The sequence below is a fragment of the Petaurus breviceps genome, unplaced genomic scaffold, assembly GCF_028583685.1.
Source record: "Petaurus breviceps papuanus isolate PSGF00001 unplaced genomic scaffold, PetGlider_PUasm1.0 90925, whole genome shotgun sequence".
Classification (NCBI taxonomy): Eukaryota; Metazoa; Chordata; class Mammalia; order Diprotodontia; family Petauridae; genus Petaurus; species Petaurus breviceps.
In genome coordinates this window covers 9175478-9197971 of record NW_027187380.1, presented here as the reverse complement: position 1 = coordinate 9197971, position 22494 = coordinate 9175478, and the positions used below count along the sequence as shown (strand labels likewise).

Sequence of the window (22494 nt, the reverse complement as noted above, 5' to 3'; positions counted from 1 at the left end):
GGGGGGGGGGGGAAGAGAGGGGTATGAACTAGATGAGTTCTTGATTTACTACCAACTCTGAGTATATAGAGGACGCTAAAGATCTGGACCCTGTGCTGCATTCAGAAACAAAAGGCAGCTGATCTCTCCATAAACAGGATGCACAGTGGTCAAATTGGTATAGTAATAATTCAATGCTCTCTCAGTCCAATCAATATTTATGTGTCCACATTCTACTGCTTAGAAACTAGAGACCTGAGTCGCAACTGCAATATGGCTAAAGGCACAAGAAGGCTATACCTCAAAATACTAGGGAGCTTTTTAGCGAGGAAGGACTGGGTCAGTTGCCTTGAAGAAAGAATCACAAAATCATAGATTTAGAGTTGGAAGGGCTTATGTGTCCAGTTCACATCCCTCATTTTACAGATGAGGGAATTAAAGTTAAGAGGTTAAATGTCTGAGGCAGAGGGCAGCAGCTGGGTGGTGCAATGAATAAAGCACCAGCCCTGGAGTCAGGAGGACCTGAGTTCAAATACAGTCTCAGACACTTAACACTTATTAGACATGTGATCTTGGGCAAGTCACTTAATCCCAATTGCCTAGCCTTCCCCCCTTCAAAAAGCAAAACAAACAAACCAAAAAAAAAAAGTCTGAGGCAGGATTAGAACTCTTATCTTCATGACTGCAACACTCTAACTTTTTTTAGCTGCTTTATCTAGATCCAACTTCAGAGACCCCCTGGTTTTAGAACTCTAAGTCTTCTTTATCTATAAAATGGGAATGAAAATTTTTTCATTACCTAACTCAAAAAGTTGAAAAAAAAAAGTGAGAAAATGTGATCAAACACTGGCAGATATAAACTATTACTGTAATTATGACTCCTTGTGGTACCTTCTTGACTATTTCTTCCTAACCATATGCCATGGTGATCAATGAGATACCCAGTGGCTTAAAAGAGAGTCAGTCTTCAGCAATTTATAAAGGTAAAATCTAGTTGACACAGAATCTTAATCTCAGATTAAGACATATGATTGGAGGGTCAGCTGACTTACTTGAGTATGTACTTGAGTATTCAAGCATGAGCTCAAGATGCCTTGAACAAGTACTACAGATGGAAAATGGGCCCAGAGTTAAACAGAAAAGAGAGAGTAGCCTACATTTTCATTTGGTGAATTAAGTGTTTTCGGTGATAAGCTTTCAATCAGTTTTTTTTTTTCTGTCACCAATCTTATGGAACACCATGACCTCAGAAACATCAAAACTGCAAGCTACACAAGAGACCAGGGGTTGGCAATAGGTCTTTGAGTTAAGAATGGCTTTTACATTTTTTAAACAAATACAATTTTAAAATGTAAAAACCATTTTTAGCTCAAATAGGCACACTCAAATAGGCTTTAGCAATAGAAAGATGCACGCTAAGTATAAGCAGTCTGAAACATATTTCCATTGATCAGCTACATTTGAGAAGTGGTACAAAACACATCACCAAGGGACATATATGTCTGGAAAACGAGGTAGGCCAGTCATGTGCTCAGTCATGTAGCAAGAGCAGCCTGTAGATGGACAGACTGAATCCATTTTGTTATCCACAAAATACTAAAAGTCCTAGATGAAGACCTCTAGAATGTACATATTTTTATGTGGGGAATTTATAGAGGACATGGGCAAGAATTCTTGCCAAAGGCAACTCCTCCATTTTTGCCTTAGATACCATCCTACCATCCCCTGCAAGACCCTGCCTTCCCTTTCATATTCATTCTCTATTGGCCCCTTTCCTGCTATTCAGACATGCACAGATCTCCCATGACATTTAAAACCTTCATTTGACAAGACTATTTTCTCACTTTTATCTTTTACTTTGAATCCTATATGAACTACTTCCACTTTCTAACCTGACATTTACTTTGCAACTGAGTGACTTCTGATCCTGGAAACCTCTCTTTTTAAGATTTTTCCAATGAAATCTTATGGCATTTTCTCCATCCTTATCCTTCTTCATTTTGTCAAGGCCAATCAAAGAGGAGACTCTGAGGTAGGGAAAGAAATCCCTTTTCCTTCTAGCTGGAAATCCAAAGGAGAGCTGGAGAACTAGAAAAGTCTCAAAGTTACACTCTGAAAAGAGGAAATAAGGGGTATCTGCTTTCTCCTCTTATACCCAACTGATGGTTTTGGTTCTACGTTACCTGTTGAAGCTCAGATGTAATGCCCCAGTTATGGCAACAAAGATACCAAGGAAAAGTTGCCATGTTTAAGTACGTACTTCAGCAAAGGGTCATAGCACATACTGCACAAAAAAGGGGCCAGACTGCATGCCCAGCTCCATGAGAAGTGTTCAAGTCCACACAAAGGCAGGGAACAGGTTTCAACTGTTGTTTAAGCTTTGCTGGGTTTCTAATAAGTTGTTTTTCAGTCATGTTCGACTCTTCATGACCCCATTTGGGGTTTTCTTGGCAAAGATATTGAAGAGGTTTATAATTTCTGTCTCCAACTCTTTTTATGGATGAGGAACTCAGGCAGAGTTAAATGACTTGCCCAGGGTCACAGAGCTAGTAAGTGTCTGAGGCCAGATTTGAACTCAGGAAGATGAGTCTTCCTAAATCCAGGCTTGCACTCTATCCACTGTGTCACCTAGTTTTCCTTCCAATAAAAGTGCTTTCAAACTCCCTTCATCCCTAGCACTTCTCACCATGCCTCAGAACTGAACCACCAAATAACAACCTCCCAGTCCCTGAGGGAATTAATTTGCTTAGCTTAGGATCTACTATCCAGGGGCCAAACTACTGTGATTAGTGACTGAGTAAGAGCAAATTAAACTAGTGTACCACATCTAACCAGCCTGAGGCCTCAGACCAGATCATTAGACTGTGTTTTACAAATCACCCAGACATTCAAACCAACAATTTTGCCATTGGCCCTCCTAAAATCAAAATGTATCCCCTTTCCTGCTCTCAACTTCTTGTTCTGGGCTCAGGAATCAATCTAATACTACCAATATTACCAGAAAAGGCTTGTCACTTAGCTGGTCTGTGGCAGCTAGACAGCACAATAAATAAAGCACGGAACAGGGTAAATTAAGAAGACCTGAGTTCAAATCTTACTTCAGACAATGTATGACCCTGAGTAAGACATTTAACTGCTGACTGCTTCTGTTTCCTCCTCTGTAAAAAGAAAGAAACAAGCATTTGTTAAGTATCTTTCATGTACCAGACACTGTGCTAAATACTTTACAAATATATCATTTGATCTTCACTACAACTTTTGCAGGCAGTTTGTGGGTGCTCTATCATTTTAGTTTTGTCCAACTCTTTGTGACCCCACTTGTGGTTTTATTGGCAAAGATACTTAAGTGATTTTGTCATTTCCTTCTCTACTTCATCTTATAGATGAGGAAACTGAGGCAAAAGGTGACTTGTCCAAGGTCACATAGCTAGTAAGTGTCTGAGGCTACATATGAACTCAGGTCTTCCCAACTCCAGGGTCAATGCTTTGTCCACAATGCCATAAGCTAGGTGGGGATTATAATAACACCTACCTCTCAAGACTGTCATAATGAGATAATATTTATAAAATGCTTTGCAAACTTGAAGCACTATGTAAATGCCAGCCATTTTTATTATTGTTTTTATTGTTATTATGCATCAGCTTACTATCTTTTGACTATTTACATGTTATATACTGTTTTCACATGAGTGCAGATTTCTTGAGGATATAGGCTGTCTCACTTTTTCTGCCTCTGTATCTATCCCTCATGAGTGCTTTTTCCATTGAAGATACTTTAAAAGTACTTTTTCAAAATTCATGCATTAATATATTTATTCAATTGAAGTTCTACCACTCCTCTTACACAAAAAAATTCCCTCTAGGACTAATAGAGCACATCTGTCATTATTCTTTCATATATGGTATAGACAGAACCATTAGGATGTGATTCATCTCTCTAGTACCAGTTCTAACCTGCTTCAGTCATCTATTGTCTTTAAGGGTCTAGATTCCTTCTTGTTCTTTTCCTCCAGTTTAAATCAAAGTCTCTCTGTGGAAGGGAAAGAGCCAAAGAGGAGAGGAGAGAAGTCTTAAAGTGCTTTATAAATGTGGAACACAGAGAGGATTCCATTCTCATTTTAGGTTCTGATAAAAACATAGTACTTATTTCCAGACTAACAGAGCATAAACTTGTCTTGATGTCACCTCATTACCAGATATCTAGGGGTGTCTCAAGGAAAGAATCTGCAAGTTCCAACAAGGAACAAAATTTTATAATTTTAGACAATTTCATTATGATTTCTTCCATCACTACTACCTCTATTTCTAGTACATAGTGCAAATAGGGATTTTAAACATATGTTCCAGCTGAGGTAAAAGACAGCAAATCATACTATTTCAAATCTCTTGAAATCAAATGGTTGACCTATAATTCCACAGTATGGGACAGTTAAATATGTATTCTGAGCTTCTATATTCTGAGAGAGACTTCAAGTGTGCTCCATACATACAAAGACAAGATTTTATAAGAAATCTTATTTATACAACAGCTAAACTAAGGACTGATTTGTTGTTTTTTTTTTAAAGGCTTATTTTAAAGTTCCTTTAAATAGTGAGTATACTTACTACATTTAAAATTATTTCACTTACAAAAACTGACTTATTCACTGTTAAGGAACAATATAACTATTCAGGAATGTATCAACTGTGTAAAGCAAGGCACATCTTCAATGTAAAAGCAGCAAAGAGCAGCATAGGATTTTCAATGATGAATAATTTGGTAATTCCAAATAAAAAGTGTTTAGACAAGTCCATAATAATATTATTAGGAACTCACAGTTTCAGATAGGCATATTTTGTATATATTGTGAATACAAAGAGGGAAAGGAAAATAAGAGATCAGCTAATAAAAAACTTCAAGGTTATTTAATTCTGAAAAAAATATTTTTTGTATTGATTCAAATTCTAACATTTTATTTTTTAAAAGTTCTTTGAAAAGGGGTATTAAACGGAAAAAAGAATCCCTTTACAAATAATCATGCAATCTATGTCATTAACATTCCTATTTGCTTTCAGTACATTATCTTAGGCTGTAAGATTCTTGTCCATGTTGCAAATGTTCTTGCTTGTTACTAGACAAATTTTCACAAAAATGGATGGAGCATTAAAAATAACAACTGAGTAATGGCAGAGTAACAAAATCAAATTTCTCAGTCAATATGTAAATTGAAGACAGACTGGCTTCTCTAAAGGCAATATTCTCTGAAGCAATGTGAATTTAAGAATAATCCTTCTATTTAAGATGAGCAACTGAGAGAAATGAGAATGTCAAAGATCTGATGAAAGGGATTTTTAGGAGGAGGAAGTTGAAAGATCATACTTCAAATCTTCTAATCTTTAAAAACCAAGTTTACTACTTGCAGTCCATCTCTAAGTAACCATGATTTGCCTAAAACCTAAAAAGAGTTAATTAGAAGCCATAAAATAAATATTATGCCTTTTTTCTGAATATCCAATCTGCAAATTTAATTTCTCTTACGATAGTAATTACCAAACAGTTTAAAAATACCAATTAGAAGGTAGGCCTCTAGTTTATTCTAAAGTCACCCAGTAGGATAACAATTAAAAAAAAATTTTAAGTCATTGTTTCCAACAAGTTCAAAGTCAACAAAAATTTCTAACTATGCAGGACAAGCATTTTGGAAAAAAAAAACAGAAAAGAGTATTTCATATGGTCAGGATGAAGCCAAACTGAATTGCAGGTTTCTATACTACTATTATAAATGGAATCTTAGTTGCAAGAATGCTGCAGTGAGAAAAAAATATTTATTTTAGTCTAGGAACTGAAAAAAAAAAAAGAAACAATCTGACCTTCAAAAATTATAATAAATAAGTTACTTATCCACCCCTTTAGTAATAGAATTTTCTTTTTCAAATTGTGATATTATTTTATGAGGGTCACAGTATTCTACAAAAGATAAGAATTTGTAAAAATCATTTAATATAAAATTAAATAGGTATGTTTAATGATAACCTCTTAATGGCTTCCTTGAAAACTCTGATTGCCTTATCAAATTTTCTTAGTCTGCATCAATTTTTCTACAGAGCTCAAAGTAGGCCTAAAAGCTCTGAAAGCTAGAATCCAAACAACATACAATTCTCCATTCAGTATACTCACAGGCTTTAGTTTTCCTTCTTCACAAATCAATAACCTGTAATCCTTTCCCCAATGCACCTAAAAGCCTCTTTCTTATCCACAGACAACCGTTGCCATCAGAGCTTGCTCATCAGTGACGATCCACACCTTTCTCTTCTCTCATTAGTTCTTTACACAGCCCAGAACCTCACTGTGCCGTTACAGGTGATACTTCTCTTGCAGCTGATGTCAAATGTGATCCCAAAGCACAAGATATTTCCCCAAGGTATCCACTACCCCAACAACATCACCTGCTTCTTTGTAAGTCTTTCATTTACAGCTGATGATTTTCAAGAAAGGCTCTATAGAAGAGTTCTCATTAGATAGCTCAGCCTTAGATGGGTTTTTCTATCAGAATGCTGCAGCGGTGTACTCGGTATGCCTCCCTTTAAAACAAAACAAAAAAAAAGGAAGTATTTTTGCACAGTTTCTCCTATGGCGCAGTTCAGTTTGCCCTTTAGTTAGAACAAACTGCTGGAAAAACTGGTTTCTAGGTTTCTAATGGCGCAGTATTAGCAGAATGAATGATTCACGGATGTTCTTCTTAACATTCAGGAGTAACACGGAAGACTAGCAATGCAGCCCAGGTCTGGAGCTGATGAATGGTGCAGTGCTGCTGTTGTCATAGCAACTAAGAGGAAAAAAGCAGCACCATATAAGGAGCTGTGACATGGATTCTGGGAACAATTTATATTAAAAAACTGTAAGCTCTTCATGCCTTAAAGCTGAAACCTCTTCTAGTATAGATTTTTATTCAGCTTGCAATTTCTTGAACCTAAGCAGTATAAATATATATTTGTGTAAATAGCTATAAGGGAATAACCCCATTTCGAGGAAGAAGGAATGATTAATTATACTTTAGCAAGACAGTGCATGCCTGCAATATCTTCACAGAAATATATTTATTTGGATAAATTCAAAAGGATAACAGTCATATTCTGTCACAGAGTAGGAATTGAACAGAAAAGAGATGAGGCAGAGAATTCAATTTTAAATATACAACAGCATCACTGGATTGACAAGCTACTTTTTAAAGGGTAGGCACCAGATGCACCAACTGCAGCACCATGAATTGGATGACTAATAAAGCAGCATTGGGATAAATTCCAAAGAGTTCTTTCTACTTCTTTCCCTACACCTTCAAAATACACAAACATTCTGAGGTCACTAACCCAGTGCTAACCTGTTTGAATGTACATGGCTGGTGCCTATGGCGATAGGAATTTTTGTGCCACTTGTGATTGGTATAGTATCTGTTTCTTCCTGCTGTTGCTTCAAACTTTTCCCAACTGGAGCCAAAATCCATCCCCTACACCTCACCCCTGATCCCATTACAGCTACTTTTCAGTGCTGAGAAAATCAGAACAAAACCTTTGCACTAAATTATGGGCAAATGAAGACTATGGCCAGAGGTGGTCACAACAGGAATGCTGACTAAAAGAATATAGCACGGTGAATGAAACAGTGATTGCAGCTGGTGACTATTTCTGTCCTGGGCATGGCACTATATTCTAAATTACAGAGAAGGAACCTAGATGCACTTTCTCTCTATGCCAACAAGTACATACACATATGGAGTAATTTTATATTTGCTAAGAAGAAAACAGACATCTTCCTAGGTTATATTAAGAGCTATTCATATACATCTAATGAAATATATTGATTTATACATACACATATATGTATGTACATGTATATGAGTGAATATACATGTAAATATACATACATGCACACAAAATATGTATGCACATACATATATATTCCTAAAAAACTAACTCATGTCTTATCATACTATAGTGACTCTTGAGTTCACAAGGGTTGAACTCATTGGAGTTCAAGTACTGGCAAATTCTCTACTATGCTGAAAAGGCTTAGACTAGTATCCTGAACTTAATCTTTTTTTTCTGAGAACTACCCTAGCTCTAAGTACAGAAAGAAAGGCTGGTCAGTAGTGTGACCCTATGGTGATGGATTCTTCAGGCATGGACATGAAAGAATGCATGAAATAAAGTAAAAGAAAAAATGGTTCTCTTTCCTGTATGACTACATCCTTGTGCTTCTTAAGACTAACAAATAAATGTCATGCTTTTAAAAAAAATACTGCAATACTTTTTCTCTGCAATAATTGATCTCTCTTGAGATTAAGATAAACAATTACAAACAAAACACATAATAGAGGAGCCTTACTTGGAAGGTTGGAGAGAAGAAAGGAAGAGAGGAAGGAAAGCATGAAGGGAAGAAAACAGACTACAGTTAGAGTTTCAAAGTTGAGTAGAATAATTTCCCCAGGGACTGGGGACTTTTATTCTGCTAATATGGTCCATAAGTGCTGTTTTATATGTGATAAAGAGTGAATCAGAAAATCAGATGGTAAGATGGTTGGGGTGGATGGTTAGATGGGATAAGATATATCTTTTATCCTGTAATATTGCCATGGCTTTTGTGGAAGCACACTAACCACTCTCCCTTTTGGTTATAAAAATATTAAGAAAATATATTTTCTAAGTGTCTTGGTACAAAGTTCTTGTTCTTGTCTGAATAGAGAACCTTATCTGTACTTAATTCTGAGGAGACAATACTCTGCACTAAAATAATTGTGCTTTATTTTTATCAAAGGAATAACCAGTTACTAAAGGTAAAGGCTTGATGAGCCCAGAAGGAAAACTCCATGAAAATAATGAGCGCAATGATCAGAGTTAAGAGAAGTCCCTTGTTTAATTCTAAAATATAATTTCTCTTTTCCCATCCCTAGCTGAAATGAATGTTTTCAGAAAAATAATTTTCCAGGGTATGTGTAGGAGTTGTTTGAGAAAATCAAAACTCTTACCTAAACTTTGTATCCCTGGGTCTCAGTTTCCTCATATGTACAATAAAGAAGTCTGGATTCAATGACTTCTAACATTCCTCCTAGCTCTAAATTTATGAGTGTATGAGTTAATTTTGTCCTGTGTTCAAAAACACCATAAAATATCAGTTTATGGGATATGTGGTCATCTTGTATTCAAGTGCCTATGATAAATACTTGCAAAAAAGTCCTCACTAAAAAAAAAAAAACTGCAGCCTATACACCAAAATCTGCTACAGAGAATGAAAAAAATTCTAAGATAGCCTTCCAAATTAAATATTCAAATAGACTGATACATAGCGACTTCAAAGCAAACGTAGGCAAGGGCAAGACATATGCTGGAAAACCTGATTGAGGAGTAAGGAATGATAAAGACTAAAGAGTTGTAAACTATGCATCTCAAAGTCTAAGTCTTCTGATATGTAAAATGAAGACAGTGATATGTCAACCAATCAATAAGCACTTGTTAAGTACCAAATATATGCCAGTCACTGTACTGGGCACTTGAAATACAAAGAAATACAAAAACACTGTTACTAGTCTCAAGAAGCTCATTCCAATGGGAAAGACAACATGAAAATTATACATACACACATATGTAGTATAGATGGAAGATAATTTCAGACTGAGGCTTCCAGAAGTAGGAAGACAGGATCAGGAAAAGTCCTCTTGTTGAAGGTTTGAATCCTAAAGGAAGCTACAGAAGCTAAGAGGTAGAGATGAGGAGGAAGAGCAATCTAGGCATGTGGGAAACCCACTGCAAAGACACATAGGCAAGAGATGCAGCATCATATGACAATAATACCAAGTCCAGTGTTGTTCAGTTGCAGAATATGTGGAAGGAATTAAAGTTTTTATAAAAAGACTGAAAAAGTAGGAAGGAGCCATGTTGCTGGCAGATGACTTTATATTTCATCCTGCAGGTAAGAAGGAAACACTGTAGGGAGTGAAATGATCAGACTGATACTTTAAGAAAAACATTTCATCAGCTGTATGAAAGATGTATTAGATTGGGGAGATAGTTAAGACAGAGAAACCAATTAGAAAGTTACAACAGCCCAGGTATGAAGTGATGAGGTCTTAATATCAGGGTGGTAGCTGAATGTCAAAGATAGAAATGACAAGATCTCTTTTTTTGCTTTTTTTTTTTAGGGCAATTGGGGTTAAATGACTTGCCCAAGGTCACAGGGCTAGTTTTTGTGTTGTGTCTGAGGCCGGATCCAAACCCAGGTCCTCCTGACTCCAGGGCTGGTGCTCTATTCACTGCGCCACCTAGCCGCTCCATGACAAGATCTTATAACAGATTATTAATGTAGTAATAGTGGGAATGAGGTTGTAACCATGGGTGACTAAGACTATAGTGGTGCCCTAGATAATAACAAATAAGTCGAGTAGAAGGGATAGTTTCATAACCAAAGATAATGAGTTCTATTTGAACATGCTGAGTTTGAAATGACAACAGGACATTCAATTTAAAATGTCCAAAAGGTGGTTGGTGATATGGGACTATATAGCTTAGAAGATAGAACAGTGCTAGATGTATACATTTGGGATTCAACTGCATAGAAATAACTGAACCCATGGAAGCTCATGAAGTCACCATGCAAGACAGTATACAGGAAAAAGAGCAGAGCCCAGGACAGAATCTTGAAGGACAGCCACAGTTACTGTGTATGACTTAACAAAGACTGAAGAGTGGTCAGAGAGATAGGAGAACCAGGAGAAAGCAATGTTACAAAAACCTAGAGACTATCTAGGAGAAGAAGATAATAGTGTTAAAGACAAACGAAAAGTCAAGAAGGATAAGTATTGAGAAAAGACAATTAGACCTAGCAATAAAGAGATGACTTATAATCTTGGGAGAAGTTTCAGTAGAATGATGAGTTACAGTTGAAAGGAAACTAGTATGAAGAGATAAGAAGAAAGTGAGAAGAAAGAAGTGGAGGCACTGATTGTAGAGGGCCTTGTCAAGGAGTTTAGCCATGAAAGGGAGGAGAGTTAGAGGATGATAGTTATTAGAGAGAGATGGATCAAGGGAAAATTTTTTAAGGAGGGGAGAGACATAGAAATGTTGGTAAGCCCTAGGGAAACAGCCAAGAGACAGGATGAGACTGAAGATAAGTGAGAAAAAGAAAAGGATTAAAGGTATATGTAAAGAGGTAAGAAGAAGGGCTACCACTTCATGTGAAATTAGTGAAAGAAGACCAAGTGGCATAAGGCATCTGGGTAATGGGAGATGAAGAAGGGAGCCACTGTAATTAGTAGGATAGTGAATCCACTAGTGTGATAAAATGACTGCCTTTCTAGATTATATAACCTAAGTCTATAATAAAAATTCATATCAACATGGATTTGAGATTTTTGCCAGCTTCCTTCAGCAGCAAATGAAAAGAATTCAAAGCAGTGGATGCCAGGAGTAATCCAAGTTTTGGGCTTAGAAATTCAGGATTTGTGATAGAATAAGGGGGCAAAAAACTTGAGAGAAGAGGATAGTGTAAAGTTGAACTGATTCACCAAGGGGTAAAGAGGGAAAGGAGAGTAGACAATACAGGGGTGATAGCCTGGGGAAGAACACAAGGATGGAGGGATTAGAGATCACCATGAAGATGAAGAACAAGAGTTGCAAGGCAGAAGGAGGTAGAATGACAATAGATTATGGTAAAGGAATTTTTTAGAGTTCATGAATGTGGAATTGAAATATTTGTGGGTGATGGCAAGTCATTCAGATTTCACTGTTTTATGGCTATTGGTCTTCCCATTTACATTGTTGTAGTAACTGGTGTATATTGTTTTTCTAAATCTGCTTATTCATTTTGAATAGGTTCATGTTCACGTGAAGAATTTTATGTTTCACTATGTTTATGATATTCACTGTTTCTCACAGAAAAGTCATATTCCATTACATTCACACAGTACAATTTATATAGCCATTCCCCAATGGACAGGCACATACTTTGTTTCTAGTTCCTTACTACAACAAAAAATAATGCTATAAATATTTTGGGGTATATGGAACCTGTTATTTTCTCCAATAATCTCTCTGGAGTAAATGCTTAGCAGTGGAATATCTGAATCAACAGCTATGGACAGTTTAGCCCTTTATTTGAATAACTGCAAACTGCTTTCCAGAAAGGTGGTTCTAATTCACAACTCCAACAACGATGCATTCGTGCGCTTGTGTTTCACAGCCATGCCAACATTGACTATTTTCAACTTTTGTCATCTTTGTCAATTTGCTGCCTGTGAGGTGACATCTCAGGATAGTTTTGATTTGCATTTCTTTTATTTTTAGTGATTTAAAGTATTTTTCCACATGGTTGTTAATAGCTATCAATGCTTTACTTGAGAATCATTTTCATATATCCTTTAACCACTTTTCTAGTATAATATGGCTTTTGATCTTGTATAGATGGTTCTCAATTACATAACTGAAAATTTGCCCCTACCCACACACTTAGCCTATATAACAAAGGCATATGCAAAATAATACTTTTATGCAAGTCATAAAATGTACTAAAATGTAGACATAATGAGGTGGCTAGGTGGCGCAGTGAATAGAGCACCAGCCCTGGAATCAGGAATCCAGCCTCAGACACTTAACACTTACTAGCCGTGTAACCTTGAGCAAGTCACTTAACCCCAATTGCCCTACCTTCCCCCGTCCAACCCCCCTTCCCCAATGTAGACATACTAAATACCATACTGATGGGGTGATAGGATCTGGATCGCTAAAGGAAAAAAAAAAAACCATGTCTCTGGAAGCAATCCCAGTCCCTGAATTTTCCCATACATTCCAGCAGCCCAGATCACTGGTGCCTCTGCTCAAGGCATGAGGCCCACTCCAGACCACTTGCATATACAGACCACTCCTTAATACCACCTAGATCACTTAATTAGTTTGCTTGACATTTCTTTCACAGTTTTACCTAGCCTACCCCAGACTATTTACCACTCCTTAATCTCACACAGATCTTTTCCCTGTCCCTTCTGCAGATAAGCATCAGCCTCATTAGTTTGCCAATTTCTTGGTTCCTTAAGAAGCTCTCCCCACTTTATTGAAACTACAATAAATTTTCCACTTGACTGGAAAACAGTTTGAGAATGTGAATTTTTTCCAGGCAACTCCTAGTACCCTGACAATTTTGGGAATCCCAGCAACCCCAAACCATATCAACAGCATGACAATAAACAGAATTATGAAATTAAAGGTAAATATATGGTAATGTTGATGATAAAGCACAGTAAACACAGTTGTGCAGTATATTGCCTCTTCCCCACGCACCGTGCCTAGCCTTTATCACTGGTTGTTGGCAGCACAACTTTTCTTTTTTTTTATGAAGCTACTGAGAGATGTTTGGATAATGGCTCTCTTCTTTTACTCCTGTATCTGATGATATCAAGCAATATTATCCTCAACTAGTCTTTGAACTTTTAAAAATCTTGAAGTATTTGGATCTCTTTTCAATACAAGAAAAAAATTCATTCAAATGATGAAATGCTTCTGCCAACTGTTTCATTGTGAACCTTTTTGGTTCAACCTCAGTTTGGAAGCTTCCCTTTCTTCTTCTGAAATCTTTGCATCTAGCAGGTCAATCAAATCCTCATTTGACAGTTCTCCGTAAGATTCAATCAACCCTTCCACATCTTTCTCATCTACTTCCAGCTCCAATTCTGGTGCTAATTTTATTTCTTCAAACCTTTCATCTTGATCAAATCCACTGGAATGAACTATGAGCACACTTTTTTCCAACTCTCTTCAAACATGTTTCTGTTACATCTTCTCAGGCCTTAGCAATATTCCAGATTGTATGGTGAATATTATAGGACAGGCAGATCACTTTTACATTTTTCATCAAAATCATCCAGATGAGGAAGGTGACTTGGGCCATAATCCAAAAATAAGTAGAATCTTGAAAATAATACCATCATCATTACAAAACTTCTTTGAATGAAGTAGTGCATGCACTATTGTTCAAACATGATAAGGTTTTGAAGCAGCCAGGTGGCTCAGCGAGTAAGAGCACCGGCTCCAGTGTCCGGATGACCTAGGGATCAATCCGGGCTCAGATACTTAGCACCACACCCAGAAATAACTGGCCTTGTAACCCTGATTGCTTAAAAAATAAAAAACATGATAAGGTTTATCCATGCCTTAGGGTAAGAGAAAAAGTGTGGCCTAGTTGATTCCTTTCAATGCTCTGGGATTTTCTGAGTGGTGCACAAAAACAGATTTTAATTTTTAAGTCCCAGAAACATTCCTTCCAAGAAGAAGAGTAATATATTTTGAAGCTTTATGCCCCAACACAGCTTTTTCTTCTACTGAGACATAGGTTCAAGATGGCATACTTTGATAAAATAGACTGGTTTCTTCTACATTAAAGATTTGCTCTAGCAAGTATCTTTATTATTTTTTTGCAGGAACTGTGGGAGCTTCTTTACTGCTTCAATATCTACACTAGCAACCTCTCCTCTCACTTACACATTATGAAATCCTCCAAGATTTTAAAATTGCTGCTTACTATAAATACCTGTGTTCCTTTCATGGGGTACAGGCTCTGGGAACCCCCTTGAAAATCTTGGATTTTCCCACTTGATCTGGTGTTCCCTTGAGGTCATAAGTTTTCATTATTGCTATGCCCAAATCTCTGTTACCTCCAGATTTCCTTCAGCTACTTCCCACCCTATATCCTATCAAAATTCCATTCTCCAGGCTACTGGTCATTCCCATCAAGATCTTCCCAAGATTCAACCTCTAGGCACCCAAGGCTACTAACCACTCCCATCAAGACCATCCCTGGACTTCCCAGACTACTTGGTGACCTCTGGATTCTTCCCTCATTCTTTCTGTATAACCATCCTGTTTCCATGAAACCCTCAGACTGCATCTAGCTGAGATTCAATCTGGCCTGCTTGTCAAAAGAAGCAAAACAAATGCCCAGATTTCTTGAGTCTACCCAATATGGTGGATCTTTTTTTTTTCCCAAATGTTTTATTAACTTCTGATTTACATCATTAATTTCCACCAGATTTTGAGTTACAAATTTTCTCCATTTTTCCCTACCCACCACCCCAAAATAGCAGTCCCACAGGATATCCCCTCCTCCAATCTGCTCTCTCCCATATCTTCTCCCATACCCCCTTTGACTTTTCCAGTAGGGCGTGGTGGATAACTACGCCCCAGTGCCTGTATATCTTATTTCCCAATTACATGTAAAATAGTATTAATAATAGCATATAAATAATATATATATTTTTAAACATTTGATTTTAAAACTTTGGATTCCGGATTCATTCCTTTCCTCCCTTGTCACCCACCCCTACTGGGAAGATAAGCAGTTCAGTATAGGTTGCACATGTGTAGCTAATGCAAAACATTAACATAGTAGATACATTGTAAAAGACTGATTATATTTCCCTCCTTCCTATCCCACCTCACACTTGTTCTATTCTCTAATTTGATCCCATCCCTTTTCAAAAGGAGCCTGCCCTCCCTTCCATCATCCCCCCTCTCATCCCCTTCCCCCCTACTCTCCTGTAGGGTGAGATACCCTATTTAGTGTGTATTTCATTCCCTCCCCAAGCCAAATTCAATGAGAATAAGGTTGACCCATTCCCTTTTGTCTTCCTATTCTTCCCCTCCATTGTAACCATTTTCCCTTGTCTCTTCTATATGATAGTTTAACCCATTCTGTCCGTCCCCATCTCCTCTCATTATATTCCTCTCTCACCTCTTAATTTCACCTTTTAAGTATCATCCCTTCCCGTTAAATTGGTCCTGTGCCTTCTATCTATGTATACCTGTAAACATATATACACACATTCACATAGGTATTCACATGCCCATATACACCTCATATACAGACACACACACACACACACATATATTTCTATTCCTTTCAACTACTGAGAAAAGTTTCATAAGTTACAATTATTGTTTTTCCATGTAGAATTGTTAATAGTTCAACTTTGATAGGTTCCTTATGATTTCTTTTCCTTGTTTACCTTCTCATGCTTCTCTTGCTTCTTGTATCTGAATGTCAAATTTTCTATTCAACTCTGGTTTTTTCAGCAAGAATGCTTGGAAGTCTTCTATTCCACTGAATGACCATATTTTCCCCTTAAACATGATACTCAGTTTTCCTGGGTAGGTGACTCTTGGTTTTAATCCCAGCTCCTTGGACCTCCAGAATATCATATTCCAAGCCCTTTGATCCCTCAGTGTAGAAGCTGCCAGATCCTGGGTTATCCTGATTGTGTTTCCACAATATTCAAATTGTTTCTTCCTGGCTGCTTGTAATATTCTCTCCTTAATCTGGGAATTCTGGAACCTGGCTATAATATTCCTAGGAGTTTTCTTTTGGGGATCTTTTTCAGGAGGTGACTGGTCGATTCTTTCAACCTCTATTTTGCCCTCTGGTTCTAAAACTTCAGGGCAGTTTTCTTTGAGAACTTCCTGGAGGATGATTTCTAGGTTCTTACTTTGATCATGGCTTTCAGGTAGTCCAATAATTTTTAAATTCTCTCTCCTGGATCTATTTTCCAGGTCAATGTTTTTTCCCATGAGACATTTGTTTGGATCTGTTTAATAGCATCTTGATTTCTCATAAAGTCATTAGCTTCCATTTGCTCCAATCTAATTCTGAAGCAATGATTCTCCTCATTGAGCTTTTGAGATTCTTTCTCCATCTGGCAAATTCAGCTTTTTAAGGCATTCTTCTCCTCATTGACTTTTTGAGCCTCTTTTGCCATTTGAGTCAGTCTGTTTTTTAAGGTGTCATTTTCCTCAGTCAGGCTTTTGACTCTCATTTCGTAATTTTCTTGCATCATTCTCATTTCTCTTCCCAATTTTTCCTCCACTTCTCTTATCTGCTTCTTAAGGTCCTCTATGGCCTGTAACCAGCTTGTATTTTTCTTGGAAGCTTTTGGTGCAGTAATTCTGACTTCACTGTCTTCCCCCTGTTCCATGCTTTCATTCCAAATGCTGGGGTGTTCTAATACCTGCCGGAGGTATTAGCTGTGTGCCCTCTCTGAAGCCTCTACATGCTCTGGCAAGCTGGTCGCACACCCCAGGACCTCCACCCTCAACCGCAATCCAGATCCAAGCAGGTTAAAGCAAGAGTGATTACCCCCTCAGACTGTTCCCTTGCTCTCCCTATACTTTGCAGGCCAGGAGCTGAAGCTGCCATGTGGCTGTGGCTGCACCTTGACTCCTCAGCGGCTTCTACCCTTGGGGGCAAAAGCCGATGCACTCCCAACTACTGGGTTCCAAAGTTCACACTGAACCAACCTCTCACTTTGTCCTTAGCATCTATGTGTTGATAATTCTGGAAACGGCCACAGTTGCTGGTGATCTGGAGTCCCTCCAGCAGGTGGCTGGTCAGGTCCACCCTGGGGCTAAAATCTCGGTGTGGGGCTGGGCTCAACTCCCAGAGCGCTGGACTGGCCAATTCTTGCCAACCTGCCGGGCTGTCCTCAGTGGGACGTTAGCTTCTCTCTGTCATTTTGTAGGTTCTGTAGCTCCAGAGTTTGTTCAGAGCCCCTTTTACATGGATTGGAGGTGGTGGGAGCCAGAGCTGCAGATGTCCTGTTTCTACTCTGCCATCTTGACCTCTAGTGGATCTTTAATAAACTTTGTTTTTCTTTGGCTGAAAGAAGGCTTGGGTCAAATTTATTCAGGCAGCACCCAGTGTGTTGCTAATTTGGTGTCCCAACCACCTAAACCTCAACACATTCAGCATACTTTACTTAAATCTTCAAAGAGGCTTAGAGCCTTGAATTGAATTGTCATCAAGCTTAAAGGATTTTTCTTCTGAGATTGGTCTTTTATCCACATAGATAATAGTTTCTCCATCTCTAGAATAATATCTTCTTTTTGTTTTGACAAATAAGTAGACTTCATGCAAGTACTGCCTTTATCTTGGCAGCATCTTTTACTATGGTGTTCATAGTTCATACCACAAGATTAAGTTCATGGGCTATCAATGACAAGTTTTGTCCTCCTTAATATTTTCTCAGTATTTTCATTTTCAAGCCCATTGGCTTACACGTACAAGATGGTTCACTTTTCCTCTCAAGAGCATGCTTGCCACCAACCATGGTGGAAATATATGGATTACTACTGAACATGGGGAGAGGCACAATACCACTTACTTCCTACAGATATAAGGGATCTGCTGTAGGCTTCTCAGCTTCCCATCATGTTTACATTGCCTGAGTCATACTTGCTTTTATTGCACAGTCCCTGCTTTACAAAAAAAATTTTCACAATTTTTTTTTGGAATGTGGGTTCCTTTGAAATTCTTAACTTAAAGTTCAATTTGAGTAGTGAGAATTTATGTAAAGCAAGAACTTTCTGTATATTGTTAAGTGGTCTACAAATTGTGAATATTAAACCCTTATCAGAGATATTCAGAGAAAAGAAAAGTTTTCCTAGTTAACTTACTTCACAATTATAGATGCATTCATTTTATTTGTGCCAAGATTTTCAATTTCATGTATTCAAAATTATACATTTTATATTTTGTAATTGCTTCTGTCCCCCTGGTTAAAAATTCATCTTATCTATTACTATTAAAAGTGTATCTTCGCATTCACTTATAATAATTTTTAATAATGATTTTTAATATTCAGACCATATATCTTTTGAATTTATTGTAAAATATGCTGTAACATATTAGTACATGCGTAATACTTGTTAGACTGCTTTCCAGTTTTCTAGCAGTTATTATCAAACAGGGAATATTTTCCTACTTAAGTTATGTTTTCAGGTTAAATTCCATTATTTGTGATTCTCCCTTATCCACTGTTCTATTGATCCTCTTTTTCTTTTTTTTTTTAAAGCAATCGGGGTTAAGTAACTTGCTCAAGGTTACAGGGCCAGTTATTTCTGGGTGTGGTGCTAAGTATCTGAGCCCAGATTTGATACCCAGGTCATCCCGACACTGGAGCCAGTGCTCTTACTCTCTGTGCTACCTGGCCGCCCCACTCTTTTTCATTTTTAATGAAACCAAATGGTTTTAATAATTGCAGCTAACAAAACAAGAGATAGAGAGGATCACAGGAAGTAAAATGGATAATTTGGATCACATTAAATTAAAAAAGGTTTGCACAAACAAAACCAATGTAGCCAAGGTTAGAAGGAAAGCAGGAAACTGGGGGAAATGTTTTACAGCAAGTTTCTCTGAGAAGGCCTTGTTTCTCAAATATACAGAGAACTGAGTCAAATTTATAAAAATATGAATCATTCTCCAATTGATAAATGGTCAAAAGACATGAATAGGCAGTTTTCAGATGAAGAAATTAGAGCTATCTATAGTCACATGAAAAAAATGCTCTAAATCACTATTAATCAGAGAAATGAAAATTAAAACAATTCTGAGATACCACCTCATACTGAGATACCACCTCATCAGACTAGCTAATATGATAGAAAAGGAAAATGACAAATGCTGGAGGGGATGTGCGAAAACTGGGACTCTAATGTACTACTGGTAGAGCTGTCAACAAGTCTAATCATTCCGGTGACCAACTTGGAACAATGCCCAAAAGGCTATAAAATGGTGCATACCTTTTGACCCAGTAATACCACCACTAGGTCTGTATTTGAAATAGATTAAAGAAAAGGGAAAAGAACCTATTCATACAAAAATATTTATAGCAGCTCTTTCTGTGGTGGCAAAGAAGCATCCACTGAAAACTCAATGGATGCTCATCGATTGAGGACTGGTTAAAAAAAAAAAAGCTATAGTATATGATTGTGATGGAATAATATTGTGGTACAAGAAATGACGAGCACAATGGTTTCAGAAAAAAAAAAAGCTAGGAAGACTTATATGAACTCATACAAAATAAAGTGAGAAGAACCAGGAAAACACCATACACAGTAACAGCAATATTGCCTGATGATCAACTGGGAACGATTTAGGTATTCTGATGAAGATAATGATCCAAGACAAATTCAAAGGATCTATGATGAAAAATGCTATCCACCTCCAGAGAGAAAGCTGATGAACTCTGAATGCAGATTGAAGCACACTTTTTTACTTCATTTTTCTTTATTTTTGTCTGTTTTCTTTCACAACATTGCTAATATAAAAATATGCTTTGTATGACTTCACATGTAAAATTACTATCAAATTGCTTCTCATGATGTGTGTGTGGGGAATTTGGAACTCAAAATTTTAAAAATGATTTTACAAAATTTTACATGTAATTTGGAAATATTTTACATAATAAAAATTTTAAAAATAATTGCTGCTTGATTGTGTAATATGAAGTCTAGTAGTGCTCTTTTCTTTTAAGGTCTACCTTTTTCATTGTATATGTACACATATGTATATATTATATATGTGTATTATGTATGTTATGTATATGTATATATATGCACACACACAGACTTCCATGCTAAATGGTTGCCTGAATAGGAGGCAGTTCACTCATATTCCACTTGCCTACCTCCAGCAAAATCCTTAAGTTTGTACCAGAACAAATAATGATAAAAAACTTTGATGAGAAACTATGGTAAGTAATTTCATCCACCCTGAAACTGCACCAAAAAAATCTGCCAGGCCCTTCCACCCACACAGCTAATGCTCGGACGCGGTAGTATCCCTTAATGATCAGAGATTGTCAGAGACATGCATAGTCTATAATGTTCTATATCCAGAAGAAGCAAAAGCAGAGGGCTTCGCTGAAAAAGTCTCAAGTTTGTCAGAAAGCCTCAAGTGGGAAGCTACAGAACCCAGCAGAATGATGTGATCTGATGACCTGTAGACTGCCTATGTGTTCTGAGATCACAAATGCCCTATCCTGAATTTCCAGAGAGAGAGCTTGGAAGATACAGCACTCTAAACTTCAAAGATTAAAGTACCTTAATCTCAGAAGGTGGCAGTTAGCACAAGAACCCAGGAAACCCAAGAGATCAGTCCAAATAACCCACCTAATAGTATAGCAGGGAAAAGATCTTAGCCCTGGCATACAGCCCTAATTCAGGAACTAAAACTGAAAAGATGAGAATCAAAGATGTAAATCTAACAATCTAACTTTATAACACATGGAAGCAGAGATTCAAAGGAAAAAAATTAATTTTCCAGAGGGACTACAAGAATACCTAGAAAAATAAAGAAAAAGCTAAAAATAAAATAAAATAATGAAATAAAAGCTCTTAATGGAAGAATTGGAAGGAGACTAGTAGCTTAGAAGAGAAAGTGGTAAACCTGAATGAATCAAGAAATGCAATCTCTGAAAACTAGTACAGACCAAAGAGAAATCAATGACTCCATGACACAGCAATACATGTTAGAAGAAATGATAAGATTTTTAAAAATAGATGATACTTGATATCAAAAACAGGTGACCTGGAAAACAGATCAAGGTGAGATAATCTAACAATCACTAGACTTTCTGAAGACCATGATTTTTTTTTTTTTAAAGCCTGGGCACAATATTTCAAGAAATTATAATTGAAAACAGCCCAAATCTCTTAGAATAAGAGGGCAAAATAAAGATAGAAAGAATCTATCAACTACCTCCTGAAAAGAATCCCAAAGAGAAAATTCAATGAAGGTCACAGACAAAACCCCAGAGCTCACATGCTAAAGAAAATATACTTTATGTTCCCATAAAGAATTCAAATACCAAGGAACTATAATCAGGATCTTCTAAGACTTGGAAGAGTGTAGTATAACCAGAAGAGATTGTACTAAGAACTATACTCTAAGATTCTATTAAAACCTGAGATGATCTTGGAATACGGCATTACAAAAGACAAATGATTTAAGCTTATTACCAAGAATAACTTAACCTACAAAGTCTGAGCATAATCCCATGCGGAAACAAAAGAAAAGACCTTTAATGGAGCAGAGGACTTTCAAGCATTTTGGATAAAAAAGACAAGAGCTGAATGGGAACTTCGAAATATAAACACAATATGAGAAAACAATTCTCAGAGAAAGCTAGAAAAGGCAGTGTGTGTGTGTGTGTGTGTGTGTGTGTGTGTGTGTGTGTTGTAAAGAGCTGTATGATGATATTGGGTTAACATTCTAATGAAGGAAGAATATTTCTTCGAACGGTAATGAGGGAGTTAAATAAGAGGTATTGGGAAAGTATTGGTTCTGCTATAAGGGTTTTAAGAATATGTGAAATTGAAAAGCTTCTGCATAAATAAAATGAATTCATCTACAAAGATGAAGTAATTTGACTAAGAAAACTTTTTTTCTGAATATCCCTGATAAGGGTTTGGTATTCACGATTTGTAGACCACTTAACAATATACAGAAAGTTCTTGCTTTACATAAATTCTCATTACACAAATTGCACTTTAAGTAAAGAATTTTCGGAGGTAAAAGGGAATGTAAAAAGAACATACCAACACAGAATGGAGGAAAGAAGGGACTTGCTATTTCTCAAAACTAGGGTAAGAAACAAACATGGAAAAAAATGTGGGGGAAGTTGGTATCAAAGGAATCTCACAGATAGAAGAGCTTAATGCTGCCCT

At 37.0% G+C, this 22494-nt stretch overlaps 1 protein-coding gene across 6 annotated transcripts in view; it reads right to left on the bottom strand.

The window, feature by feature from the left end:
- Window positions 1-22494, bottom strand: part of TANC2 (tetratricopeptide repeat, ankyrin repeat and coiled-coil containing 2) — a 576061-nt gene that overhangs the window by 310352 nt on the left and 243215 nt on the right. The window contains exon 1 of one of the 6 annotated variants that reach the window (XM_069076244.1): window positions 6137-6800. The exons of the other annotated variants lie outside the window; for them this stretch is intronic. The gene's annotated coding sequence lies outside the window, so the exon portion shown is untranslated. Of the gene's footprint in view, window positions 1-6136; window positions 6801-22494 lie in introns of those variants that run through there. 6 annotated transcript variants of the gene reach the window in all.